Below are 14,398 nucleotides of genomic sequence, written 5' to 3'. Positions count from 1 at the left end.
GTGAATCAGAGGTGGTGATTCAGAGATGGGGAATCAGAGGCGGGGAATCCGAGGCAGGGAATCAGACGCGGGGAATCAGAGGTGGGGAATCAGAGCTGGGGAATCAGAGGCGGGGAATCAGAGGCAGGGAATCAGACACGGTGTATCAGAGGCAGGGAATCAGAGCTGGGGAATCAGAGGTGGTGAATCAGAGATGGGTATTCAGAGGCGGGGAATCAGAGGCAGGGAATCAGACGCGGGGAATCAGAGGCGGGGAATCATAGCTGGCGAATCAGAGGCGGGGAATCAGAGTTGGGGAATCAGAAGCGGAGAATCAGATATGGTGAATCAGAGGTGGGGAATCAGAGGTGATGAATCAGAGATGGGGAATCAGAGGCGGGGAATAAGAGGCAGGGAATCAGACGTGGGGAATCAGAGGTGGGGAATCAGAGCTGTGGATCAGAGGCGGGGAATCAGAGGCAGGGAATCAGATGCGGGGTATCAGAGGCGGGGAATCAGAGCTGGGGAATCAGAGGCAGGGAATCAGAGTTGGGGAATCAGAGGTGGGGAATCAGATATGGGGAAACAGAGTCAGAGAATCAGAGGCTGGGAAACAGAGGCGGAGAATCAGATATAGGGAATCAGAGGTGGGGAATCATAGATTGGGAATCAGAGGTAAGGAATCAGACGCGGGGAATCAGAGGCGGGGAATCAGAGGCAGGGAATCGGATGTGCGGAATCAGAGATGGGGAATCAGAGGTGGGGAATCAGAATCCGGGAATCAGATATGTTGAAACAGAGGCTGGGAATCAGAGGCGGGGAAACAGAGGCGGGGCATCAGATATGGGGAATCAGAGGTGGGGAATCAGAGGTTGGGAATCAGAGGCGGGGAATCAAAGGTGGTGATCAGAGGCAGGGAATCAGAGGCATGGAATCAGATGTGGGGAATCAGAGATGGGGAATCAGAGGCAGGGAATCAGAATCAGAAGCGGGGAATCAGAGGCCGGGAATCAGAGGCCGGGAATCAGAGGCCGGGAATCAGAGGCCGGGAATCAGAGGCCGGGAATCAGAGGTGGGGACTCAGAGTCCGGGAATCAGAGGCGGGGAATCTGAGGCGGAGAAACAGAGGCGGGGAATCAGATATGGGGAATCAGAGGTGGGGAATCAGAGGTGGTGAATCAGAGATGGTGAATCAGAGGCGGGGAATAAGAGGCGGGGAATCAGACGCGGGGAATCAGAGGCGGGGAATCAGAGCTGGGGAATCAGAGGCGGGGAATCAGAGTTGGGGAATCAGAGGCGGGGAATCAGATATGGGGAATCAGAGGCGGGGAATCAGAGGCGGGGAATCAGAGGCAGGGAATCAGAGATTAGGAATCAGAGGCAGGGCATCAGAGGCAGGGAATCAGACGCGGTGTATCAGAGGTGGGGAATTAGAGCTGGGGAATCAGGGGCAGGGAATCAGAGTTGGGGAATCAGAGGCGGGGAATCAGATATGGGGAAACAGAGGCGGGGAATCAGAGGCTGGGAAACAGTGGCGGAGAATCAGATATAGGGAATCAGAGGTGGGGAATCATAGGTTGGGAATCAGAGGTAGGGATTCAGATGCAGGGAATCAGGGGCGGGGAATCAGAGGCAGGGAATCGGATGTGCAGAATCAGAGATGGGTAATCTTAGCTGGGGAATCAGAGTCCGGGAATCAGATATGGGGAAACAGAGGCGAGGAATCAGAGGCTGGGAAACAGAGGCGGGTAATCAGATATGGGGAATCAGAGGTGGGGAATCAGAGGCGGGGATTCAGAGGCGGGGAATCAGAGGCAGGGTATCAGAGGCAGGGAATCAGATGTGGGGAATCAGAATGGGGAATCAGAGTCAGGGAATCAGAATCAGAAGCGGGGAATCAGAGGCCGGGAATCAGAGGCCGGGAATCAGAGGCCTGGAATCAGAGGCCGGGAATCAGAGGTGGGGAAACAGACGCGGGGAATCAGATATGGGGAATCAGAGGTGGGGAATCAGAGGTTGAGAATCAGAGGCAGGGAATCAGAATTGGGGAATCAGAATTGGGGAATCAGAGATGGGGAATCAGAGATGGGGAATCAGAGGCGGGGAATCAGACGCAGGGAATCAGAGGTGGTGAATCAGAGATGGGGATTCAGAGGCGGGGAATCAGAGGCAGGGAATCAGACGCGGGGAATCAGAGGCGGGAAATCATAGCTGGCGATTCAGAGGCGGGGAATCAGAGTTGGGGAATCAGAAGCGGAGAATCAGATATGGGGAATCAGAGGTGGGGAATCAGAGTCGGGGAAACAGAGGCGGGGTTTCAGATATGGGGAATCAGAGGTGGGGAATCAGAGGTGATGAATCAGAGATGGGGAATCAGAGGCGGGGAATCAGTGGCAGGGAATCAGAGGCAGGGAATCAGACGTGGGGTATCAGAGGCGGGTAATCAGAGCTGGGGAATCAGAGGCGGGGAATCAGAGTTGGGGAATCAGAGGCGGGGAATCAGATATGGGGAAACAGAGTCAGAGAATCAGAGGCTGGGAAACAGAGGCGGAGAATCAGATATAGGGAATCAGAGGTGGGGAATCAAGGGTTGTGAATCAGAGGTAGGGAATCAGACGCGGGGAATCAGAGGCGGGGAATCAGAAGCAGGGAATCGGATGTACTGAATCAGAGCTGGGGAATCAGAGGTCGGGAATCAGATTCCGGGAATGAGATATGGGGAAACAGAGGCGGGGAATCAGAAATGGGGAATCAGAGTTGGCGAATCAGAGGTGGTGATTCAGTGATGGGAATCAGAGGCGGGGAATCAGAGGCAGGGAATCAGATGCGGGGAATCAGAGGTGGGGAATCAGAGCTGGGGAATCAGAGGTGGGGAATCAGAGGCAGGGAATCAGACGCGGGGTATCAGAGGCGGGGAATCAGAGCTGGGGAATCAGAGGTGGGGAATCAGATATGGGGATACAGAGTCGGAGAATTAGAGGCTGGGAAACAGAGGAGGAGAATAAGATATAGGGAATCAGAGGTGGCGAATCATAGATTGGGAATCAGAGGTAAGGAACCAGACGCGAGGAATCAGAGGCGGGGAGTCAGAGGCAGGGAATCGGATGTGCGGAATCAGAGATGGGGAATCAGAGGTGGGGAATCAGAATCCGGGAATCAGATATGGGGAAACAGAGGCGGGGAATCAGAGGCGGGGTATCAGAGGCGGGGCATCAGAGGCGGGGAATCAGACGCAGGGAATCAGAGGTGGTGAATCAGAGATGGGGATTCAGAGGCGGGGAATCAGAGGCAGGGAATCAGACGCGGGGAAACAGAGGCGGGGAATCATAGCTGGCGAATCAGAGGCGGGGAATCAGAGTTGGGGAATCAGAAGCAGAGAATCAGATATGGGGAATCAGAGGCGGGGAATCAGAGTCGGGGAAACAGAGGCGGGGAATCAGATATGGGGAATCAGAGGTGGGGAATCAGAGCTGGGGATCAGAGGCGGGGTATCAGAGGCAGGGAATCAGAAGCGGGGTATCAGAGGCGGGGAATCGGAGCTGGGGAATCAGAGGCGGGGAATCAGAGTTGGGGAATCAGAGGTGGGGAATCAGATATGGGGAAACAGAGCCAGAGAATCAGAGGCTGGGAAACAGAGGCGGAGAATCAGATATAGGGAATCAGAGGTGGGGAATCATAGATTGGGAATCAGAGGTAAGGAATCAGACGCGGGGAATCAGAGGCGGAAAATCAGAGGCAGGGAATCGGATGTGCGGAATCAGAGATGGGGAATCAGAGGTGGGGAATCAGAATCCGGGAATCAGATATGTTGAAACAGAGGCGGGGAATCAGAGGCGGGGAAACAGAGGCGGGGCATCAGATATGGGGAATCAGAGGTGGCGAATCAGAGGCCGGGAATCAGAGGCCGGGAATCAAAGGCCGGGAATCAGAGGCCGGGAATCAGAGGCCGGGAATCAGAGGTGGGGACTCAGAGTCCGGGAATCAGAGGCGGGGAATCTGAGGCGGGGAAACAGAGGCGGGGAATCAGATATGGGGAATCAGAGGTGGGGAATCAGAGGTGGTGAATCAGAGATGGTGAATCAGAGGCGGGGAATCAGAGGCGGGGAATCAGACGCTGGGAATCAGAGGCGGGGAATCAGAGCTGGGGAATCAGAGGCGGGGAATCAGAGTTGGGGAATCAGAGGCGGGGAATCAGATATGGGGAATCAGAGGCGGGGAATCAGAGGCGGGGAATCATAGGCGGGGAACCAGATATGGGGAAACAGAGCCGGGTAATCAGAGGCTGGGAAACAGAGGCGGAGAATCAGATATAGTGAATCAGAGGTGGGGAATCATAGGTTGGGAATCAGAGGTAGGGAATCAGATGCAGGGAATCAGAGGCGGGGAATCAGAGGCAGGGAATCGGATGTGCAGAATCAGAGATGGGTAATCTGAGCTGGGGAATCAGAGTCCGGGAATCAGATATGGGGAAACAGAGGCGGGGAATCAGAGGCGGGGAAACAGAGGCGGGTAATCAGATATTGGGAATCAGAGGTGGGGAATCAGAGGCGGGGATTCAGAGGCGGGGAATCAGAGGCAGGGTATCAGAGGCAGGGAATCAGATGTGGGGAATCAGAGATGGGGAATCAGAGTCAGGGAATCAGAATCAGAAGCGGGGAATCAGAGGCCGGGAATCAGAGGCCGGGAATCAGAGGCCTGGAATCAGAGGCCGGGAATCAGAGGTGGGGAAACAGACGCGGGGAATCAGATATGGGGAATCAGAGGTGGGGAATCAGAGGTTGAGAATCAGAGGCAGGGAATCAGAGGCGGGGTATCAGAGCTGGGGAATCAGAGGCGGGGAATCAGAATTGGGGAATCAGAGATGGGGAATCTGAGATGGGGAATCAGAGGCGTGGAATCAGACGCAGGGAATCAGAGGTGGTGAATCAGAGATGGGGATTCAGTGGCGGGGAATCAGAGGCAGGGAATCAGACGCGGGGAATCAGAGGCGGGGAATCATAGCTGGCGATTCAGAGGCGGGGAATCAGAGTTGGGGAATCAGAAGCGGAGAATCAGATATGGGGAGTCAGAGGTGGGGAATCAGAGTCGGGGAAACAGAGGCGGGGTATCAGATATGGGGAATCAGAGGTGGGGAATCAGAGGTGATGAATCAGAGATGGGGAATCAGAGGCGGGGAATCAGAGGCAGGGAATAAGACGCGGGGAATCAGAGGTGTGGAATCAGAGCTGGGGAATCAGTGGCAGGGAATCAGAGGCAGGGAATCAGACGTGGGGCATCAGAGGCGGGGAATCAGAGCTGGGGAATCAGAGGCGGGGAATCTGAGTTGGGGAATCAGAGGCGGGGAATCAGATATGGGGAAACAGAGTCAGAGAATCAGAGGCTGGGAAACAGAGGCGGAGAATCAGATACAGGGAATCAGAGGTGGGGAATCAAGGGTTGTGAATCAGAGGTAGGGAATCAGACGCGGGGAATCAGAGGCGGGGAATCAGAGGCAGGGAATCGGATGTGCGGAATCAGAGCTGGGGAATCAGTGGAGGGGAATCAGATTCAGGGAATGAGATATGGGGAAACAGAGGCGGGGAATCAGATATGGGGAATCAGAGGTGGCGAATCAGAGGTGGTGATTCAGAGATGGGAATCAGAGGCGGGGAATCAGTGGCAGGGAATCAGACGAGGGGAATCAGAGGTGGGGAATCAGAGCTGGGGAATCAGAGGTGGGGAATCAGAGGCAGGGAATCAGACGCGGGGTATCAGAGGCGGGGAATCAGAGCTGGGGAATCAGAGGTGGGGAATCAGATATGGGGAAACAGAGTCGGAGAATTAGAGGCTGGGAAACAGAGGAGGAGAATAAGATATAGGGAATCAGATGTGGGGAATCATAGATTGGGAATCAGAGGTAAGGAATCAGACGCGGGGAATCAGAGACGGGGAGTCAGAGGCAGGGAATCGGATGTGCGGAATCAGAGATGGGGAATCAGAGGTGGGGAATCAGAGGTGGGGAATCAGAGCTGGGGATCAGAGGCGGGGAATCAGAGGCAGGGAATCAGAAGCGGGGTATCAGAGGCGGGCAATCAGAGCTGGGGAATCAGAGGCGGGGAATCAGAGTTGGGGAATCAGAGGTGGGGAATCAGATATGGGGAAACAGAGTCAGAGAATCAGAGGCTGGGAAACAGAGGTGGAGAATCAGATATAGGGAATCAGAGGTGGGGAATCATAGATTGGGAATCAGAGGTAAGGAATCAGACGCGGGGAATCAGAGTCGGGGAATCAGAGGCAGGGAATCGGATGTGCGGAATCAGAGATGGGGAATCAGAGGTGGGGAATCAGAATCCGGGAATCAGATATGGGGAAACAGAGGCGGGGAATCAGAGGCGGGGAAACAGAGGTGGGGAATCAGAGCTGGGGAATCAGAGGCGGGGAATCAGAGGCAGGGAATCAGACACGGTGTATCAGAGGCGGGTAATCAGAGCTGGGGAATCAGAGGCGGGGAATCAGAGTTGGGGAATCAGAGGCGGGGAATCAGATATGGGGAAACAGAGTCAGAGAATCAGAGGCTGGGAAACAGAGGCGGAGAATCAGATATAGGGAATCAGAGGTGGGGAATCAAGGGTTGTGAATCAGAGGTAGGGAATCAGACGCGGGGAATCAGAGGCGGGGAATCAGAAGCAGGGAATCGGATGTACTGAATCAGAGCTGGGGAATCAGAGGTCGGGAATCAGATTCCGGGAATGAGATATGGGGAAACAGAGGCGGGGAATCAGAAATGGGGAATCAGAGTTGGCGAATCAGAGGTGGTGATTCAGAGATGGGAATCAGAGGCGGGGAATCAGAGGCAGGGAATCAGACGCGGGGAATCAGAGGCGGGGAATCATAGCTGGCGATTCAGAGGCGGGGAATCAGAGTTGGGGAATCAGAAGCGGAGAATCAGATATGGGGAGTCAGAGGTGGGGAATCAGAGTCGGGGAAACAGAGGCGGGGTATCAGATATGGGGAATCAGAGGTGGGGAATCAGAGGTGATGAATCAGAGATGGGGAATCAGAGGCGGGGAATCAGAGGCAGGGAATAAGACGCGGGGAATCAGAGGTGTGGAATCAGAGCTGGGGAATCAGTGGCAGGGAATCAGAGGCAGGGAATCAGACGTGGGGCATCAGAGGCGGGGAATCAGAGCTGGGGAATCAGAGGCGGGGAATCTGAGTTGGGGAATCAGAGGCGGGGAATCAGATATGGGGAAACAGAGTCAGAGAATCAGAGGCTGGGAAACAGAGGCGGAGAATCAGATACAGGGAATCAGAGGTGGGGAATCAAGGGTTGTGAATCAGAGGTAGGGAATCAGACGCGGGGAATCAGAGGCGGGGAATCAGAGGCAGGGAATCGGATGTGCGGAATCAGAGCTGGGGAATCAGTGGAGGGGAATCAGATTCAGGGAATGAGATATGGGGAAACAGAGGCGGGGAATCAGATATGGGGAATCAGAGGTGGCGAATCAGAGGTGGTGATTCAGAGATGGGAATCAGAGGCGGGGAATCAGTGGCAGGGAATCAGACGAGGGGAATCAGAGGTGGGGAATCAGAGCTGGGGAATCAGAGGTGGGGAATCAGAGGCAGGGAATCAGACGCGGGGTATCAGAGGCGGGGAATCAGAGCTGGGGAATCAGAGGTGGGGAATCAGATATGGGGAAACAGAGTCGGAGAATTAGAGGCTGGGAAACAGAGGAGGAGAATAAGATATAGGGAATCAGATGTGGGGAATCATAGATTGGGAATCAGAGGTAAGGAATCAGACGCGGGGAATCAGAGACGGGGAGTCAGAGGCAGGGAATCGGATGTGCGGAATCAGAGATGGGGAATCAGAGGTGGGGAATCAGAGGTGGGGAATCAGAGCTGGGGATCAGAGGCGGGGAATCAGAGGCAGGGAATCAGAAGCGGGGTATCAGAGGCGGGCAATCAGAGCTGGGGAATCAGAGGCGGGGAATCAGAGTTGGGGAATCAGAGGTGGGGAATCAGATATGGGGAAACAGAGTCAGAGAATCAGAGGCTGGGAAACAGAGGTGGAGAATCAGATATAGGGAATCAGAGGTGGGGAATCATAGATTGGGAATCAGAGGTAAGGAATCAGACGCGGGGAATCAGAGTCGGGGAATCAGAGGCAGGGAATCGGATGTGCGGAATCAGAGATGGGGAATCAGAGGTGGGGAATCAGAATCCGGGAATCAGATATGGGGAAACAGAGGCGGGGAATCAGAGGCGGGGAAACAGAGGTGGGGAATCAGAGCTGGGGAATCAGAGGCGGGGAATCAGAGGCAGGGAATCAGACACGGTGTATCAGAGGCGGGTAATCAGAGCTGGGGAATCAGAGGCGGGGAATCAGAGTTGGGGAATCAGAGGCGGGGAATCAGATATGGGGAAACAGAGTCAGAGAATCAGAGGCTGGGAAACAGAGGCGGAGAATCAGATATAGGGAATCAGAGGTGGGGAATCAAGGGTTGTGAATCAGAGGTAGGGAATCAGACGCGGGGAATCAGAGGCGGGGAATCAGAAGCAGGGAATCGGATGTACTGAATCAGAGCTGGGGAATCAGAGGTCGGGAATCAGATTCCGGGAATGAGATATGGGGAAACAGAGGCGGGGAATCAGAAATGGGGAATCAGAGTTGGCGAATCAGAGGTGGTGATTCAGAGATGGGAATCAGAGGCGGGGAATCAGAGGCAGGGAATCAGATGCGGGGAATCAGAGGTGGGGAATCAGAGCTGGGGAATCAGAGGTGGGGAATCAGAGGCAGGGAATCAGACGCGGGGTATCAGAGGCGGGGAATCAGAGCTGGGGAATCAGAGGTGGGGAATCAGATATGGGGATACAGAGTCGGAGAATTAGAGGCTGGGAAACAGAGGAGGAGAATAAGATATAGGGAATCAGAGGTGGCGAATCATAGATTGGGAATCAGAGGTAAGGAACCAGACGCGGGGAATCAGAGGCGGGGAGTCAGAGGCAGGGAATCGGATGTGCGGAATCAGAGATGGGGAATCAGAGGTGGGGAATCAGAATCCGGGAATCAGATATGGGGAAACAGAGGCGGGGAATCAGAGGCGGGGTATCAGAGGCGGGGCATCAGAGGCGGGGAATCAGACGCAGGGAATCAGAGGTGGTGAATCAGAGATGGGGATTCAGAGGCGGGGAATCAGAGGCAGGGAATCAGACGCGGGGAAACAGAGGCGGGGAATCATAGCTGGCGAATCAGAGGCGGGGAATCAGAGTTGGGGAATCAGAAGCAGAGAATCAGATATGGGGAATCAGAGGCGGGGAATCAGAGTCGGGGAAACAGAGGCGGGGAATCAGATATGGGGAATCAGAGGTGGGGAATCAGAGCTGGGGATCAGAGGCGGGGTATCAGAGGCAGGGAATCAGAAGCGGGGTATCAGAGGCGGGGAATCGGAGCTGGGGAATCAGAGGAGGGGAATCAGAGTTGGGGAATCAGAGGTGGGGAATCAGATATGGGGAAACAGAGCCAGAGAATCAGAGGCTGGGAAACAGAGGCGGAGAATCAGATATAGGGAATCAGAGGTGGGGAATCATAGATTGGGAATCAGAGGTAAGGAATCAGACGCGGGGAATCAGAGGCGGAAAATCAGAGGCAGGGAATCGGATGTGCGGAATCAGAGATGGGGAATCAGAGGTGGGGAATCAGAATCCGGGAATCAGATATGTTGAAACAGAGGCGGGGAATCAGAGGCGGGGAAACAGAGGCGGGGCATCAGATATGGGGAATCAGAGGTGGCGAATCAGAGGCCGGGAATCAGAGGCCGGGAATCAAAGGCCGGGAATCAGAGGCCGGGAATCAGAGGCCGGGAATCAGAGGTGGGGACTCAGAGTCCGGGAATCAGAGGCGGGGAATCTGAGGCGGGGAAACAGAGGCGGGGAATCAGATATGGGGAATCAGAGGTGGGGAATCAGAGGTGGTGAATCAGAGATGGTGAATCAGAGGCGGGGAATCAGAGGCGGGGAATCAGACGCTGGGAATCAGAGGCGGGGAATCAGAGCTGGGGAATCAGAGGCGGGGAATCAGAGTTGGGGAATCAGAGGCGGGGAATCAGATATGGGGAATCAGAGGCGGGGAATCAGAGGCGGGGAATCAGAGGCGGGGAATCAGATATGGGGAAACAGAGGCGGGGAATCAGAGGCTGGGAAACAGAGGCGGAGAATCAGATATAGTGAATCAGAGGTGGGGAATCATAGGTTGGGAATCAGAGGTAGGGAATCAGATGCAGGGAATCAGAGGCGGGGAATCAGAGGCAGGGAATCGGATGTGCAGAATCAGAGATGGGTAATCTGAGCTGGGGAATCAGAGTCCGGGAATCAGATATGGGGAAACAGAGGCGGGGAATCAGAGGCGGGGAAACAGAGGCGGGTAATCAGATATTGGGAATCAGAGGTGGGGAATCAGAGGCGGGGATTCAGAGGCGGGGAATCAGAGGCAGGGTATCAGAGGCAGGGAATCAGATGTGGGGAATCAGAGATGGGGAATCAGAGTCAGGGAATCAGAATCAGAAGCGGGGAATCAGAGGCCGGGAATCAGAGGCCGGGAATCAGTGGCCTGGAATCAGAGGCCGGGAATCAGAGGTGGGGAAACAGACGCGGGGAATCAGATATGGGGAATCAGAGGTGGGGAATCAGAGGTTGAGAATCAGAGGCAGGGAATCAGAGGCGGGGTATCAGAGCTGGGGAATCAGAGGCGGGGAATCAGAATTGGGGAATCAGAGATGGGGAATCTGAGATGGGGAATCAGAGGCGTGGAATCAGACGCAGGGAATCAGAGGTGGTGAATCAGAGATGGGGATTCAGTGGCGGGGAATCAGAGGCAGGGAATCAGACGCGGGGAATCAGAGGCGGGGAATCATAGCTGGCGATTCAGAGGCGGGGAATCAGAGTTGGGGAATCAGAAGCGGAGAATCAGATATGGGGAGTCAGAGGTGGGGAATCAGAGTCGGGGAAACAGAGGCGGGGTATCAGATATGGGGAATCAGAGGTGGGGAATCAGAGGTGATGAATCAGAGATGGGGAATCAGAGGCGGGGAATCAGAGGCAGGGAATAAGACGCGGGGAATCAGAGGTGTGGAATCAGAGCTGGGGAATCAGTGGCAGGGAATCAGAGGCAGGGAATCAGACGTGGGGCATCAGAGGCGGGGAATCAGAGCTGGGGAATCAGAGGCGGGGAATCTGAGTTGGGGAATCAGAGGCGGGGAATCAGATATGGGGAAACAGAGTCAGAGAATCAGAGGCTGGGAAACAGAGGCGGAGAATCAGATACAGGGAATCAGAGGTGGGGAATCAAGGGTTGTGAATCAGAGGTAGGGAATCAGACGCGGGGAATCAGAGGCGGGGAATCAGAGGCAGGGAATCGGATGTGCGGAATCAGAGCTGGGGAATCAGTGGAGGGGAATCAGATTCAGGGAATGAGATATGGGGAAACAGAGGCGGGGAATCAGATATGGGGAATCAGAGGTGGCGAATCAGAGGTGGTGATTCAGAGATGGGAATCAGAGGCGGGGAATCAGTGGCAGGGAATCAGACGAGGGGAATCAGAGGTGGGGAATCAGAGCTGGGGAATCAGAGGTGGGGAATCAGAGGCAGGGAATCAGACGCAGGGTATCAGAGGCGGGGAATCAGAGCTGGGGAATCAGAGGTGGGGAATCAGATATGGGGAAACAGAGTCGGAGAATTAGAGGCTGGGAAACAGAGGAGGAGAATAAGATATAGGGAATCAGATGTGGGGAATCATAGATTGGGAATCAGAGGTAAGGAACCAGACGCGGGGAATCAGAGACGGGGAGTCAGAGGCAGGGAATCGGATGTGCGGAATCAGAGATGGGGAATCAGAGGTGGGGAATCAGAGGTGGGGAATCAGAGCTGGGGATCAGAGGCGGGGAATCAGAGGCAGGGAATCAGAAGCGGGGTATCAGAGGCGGGCAATCAGAGCTGGGGAATCAGAGGCGGGGAATCAGAGTTGGGGAATCAGAGGTGGGGAATCAGATATGGGGAAACAGAGTCAGAGAATCAGAGGCTGGGAAACAGAGGCGGAGAATCAGATATAGGGAATCAGAGGTGGGGAATCATAGATTGGGAATCAGAGGTAAGGAATCAGACGCGGGGAATCAGAGTCGGGGAATCAGAGGCAGGGAATCGGATGTGCGGAATCAGAGATGGGGAATCAGAGGTGGGGAATCAGAATCCGGGAATCAGATATGGGAAAACAGAGGCGGGGAATCAGAGGCGGGGAAACAGAGGTGGGGAATCAGAGCTGGGGAATCAGAGGCGGGGAATCAGAGGCAGGGAATCAGACACGGTGTATCAGAGGCAGGGAATCAGAGCTGGGGAATCAGAGGTGGGGAATCAGATATGGGGAAACAGAGTCGGAGAATCAGAGGCTGGGAATCAGAGGCGGGGCATCAGAGATTGGGAATCAGAGGCGGGGAATCAGACGCAGGGAATCAGAGGTGGTGAATCAGAGATGGGTATTCAGAGGCGGGGAATCAGAGGCAGGGAATCAGACGCGGGGAATCAGAGGCGGGGAATCATAGCTGGCGAATCAGAGGCGGGGAATCAGAGTTGGGGAATCAGAAGCGGAGAATCAGATATGGGGAATCAGAGGCGGGGAATCAGAGTCGGGGAAACAGAGGCGGGGAATCAGATATGGTGAATCAGAGGTGGGGAATCAGAGGTGATGAATCAGAGATGGGGAATCAGAGGCGGGGAATAAGAGGCAGGGAATCAGACGTGGGGAATCAGAGGTGGGGAATCAGAGCTGTGGATCAGAGGCGGGGAATCAGAGGCAGGGAATCAGATGCGGGGTATCAGAGGCGGGGAATCAGAGCTGGGGAATCAGAGGCAGGGAATCAGAGTTGGGGAATCAGAGGTGGGGAATCAGATATGGGGAAACAGAGTCAGAGAATCAGAGGCTGGGAAACAGAGGCGGAGAATCAGATATAGGGAATCAGAGGTGGGGAATCATAGATTGGGAATCAGAGGTAAGGAATCAGACGCGGGGAATCAGAGGCGGGGAATCAGAGGCAGGGAATCGGATGTGCGGAATCAGAGATGGGGAATCAGAGGTGGGGAATCAGAATCCGGGAATCAGATATGTTGAAACAGAGGCTGGGAATCAGAGGCAGGGAAACAGAGGCGGGGCATCAGATATGGGGAATCAGAGGTGGGGAATCAGAGGTTGGGAATCAGAGGCGGGGAATCAAAGGTGGTGATCAGAGGCAGGGAATCAGAGGCATGGAATCAGATGTGGGGAATCAGAGATGGGGAATCAGAGGCAGGGAATCAGAATCAGAAGCGGGGAATCAGAGGCCGGGAATCAGAGGCCGGGAATCAGAGGCCGGGAATCAGAGGCCGGGAATCAGAGGCCGGGAATCAGAGGTGGGGACTCAGAGTCCGGGAATCAGAGGCGGGGAATCTGAGGCGGAGAAACAGAGGCGGGGAATCAGATATGGGGAATCAGAGGTGGGGAATCAGAGGTGGTGAATCAGAGATGGTGAATCAGAGGCGGGGAATAAGAGGCGGGGAATCAGACGCGGGGAATCAGAGGCGGGGAATCAGAGCTGGGGAATCAGAGGCGGGGAATCAGAGTTGGGGAATCAGAGGCGGGGAATCAGATATGGGGAATCAGAGGCGGGGAATCAGAGGCGGGGAATCAGAGGCAGGGAATCAGAGATTAGGAATCAGAGGCAGGGCATCAGAGGCAGGGAATCAGACGCGGTGTATCAGAGGTGGGGAATTAGAGCTGGGGAATCAGGGGCAGGGAATCAGAGTTGGGGAATCAGAGGCGGGGAATCAGATATGGGGAAACAGAGGCGGGGAATCAGAGGCTGGGAAACAGTGGCGGAGAATCAGATATAGGGAATCAGAGGTGGGGAATCATAGGTTGGGAATCAGAGGTAGGGAATCAGATGCAGGGAATCAGGGGCGGGGAATCAGAGGCAGGGAATCGGATGTGCAGAATCAGAGATGGGTAATCTTAGCTGGGGAATCAGAGTCCGGGAATCAGATATGGGGAAACAGAGGCGAGGAATCAGAGGCGGGGAAACAGAGGCGGGTAATCAGATATGGGGAATCAGAGGTGGGGAATCAGAGGCGGGGATTCAGAGGCGGGGAATCAGAGGCAGGGTATCAGAGGCAGGGAATCAGATGTGGGGAATCAGAGATGGGGAATCAGAGTCAGGGAATCAGAATCAGAAGCGGGGAATCAGAGGCCGGGAATCAGAGGCCGGGAATCAGAGGCCTGGAATCAGAGGCCGGGAATCAGAGGTGGGGAAACAGACGCGGGGAATCAGATATGGGGAATCAGAGGTGGGGAATCAGAGGTTGAGAATCAGAGGCAGGGAATCAGAATTGGGGAATCAGAATTGGGGAATCAGAGATG

The sequence above is a fragment of the Narcine bancroftii genome, chromosome 2, assembly GCF_036971445.1.
Source record: "Narcine bancroftii isolate sNarBan1 chromosome 2, sNarBan1.hap1, whole genome shotgun sequence".
NCBI lineage: Eukaryota > Metazoa > Chordata > Chondrichthyes > Torpediniformes > Narcinidae > Narcine > Narcine bancroftii.
The sequence above is the reverse complement of the archived record's forward strand: the minus strand, read 5'-3'. Positions refer to the sequence as shown.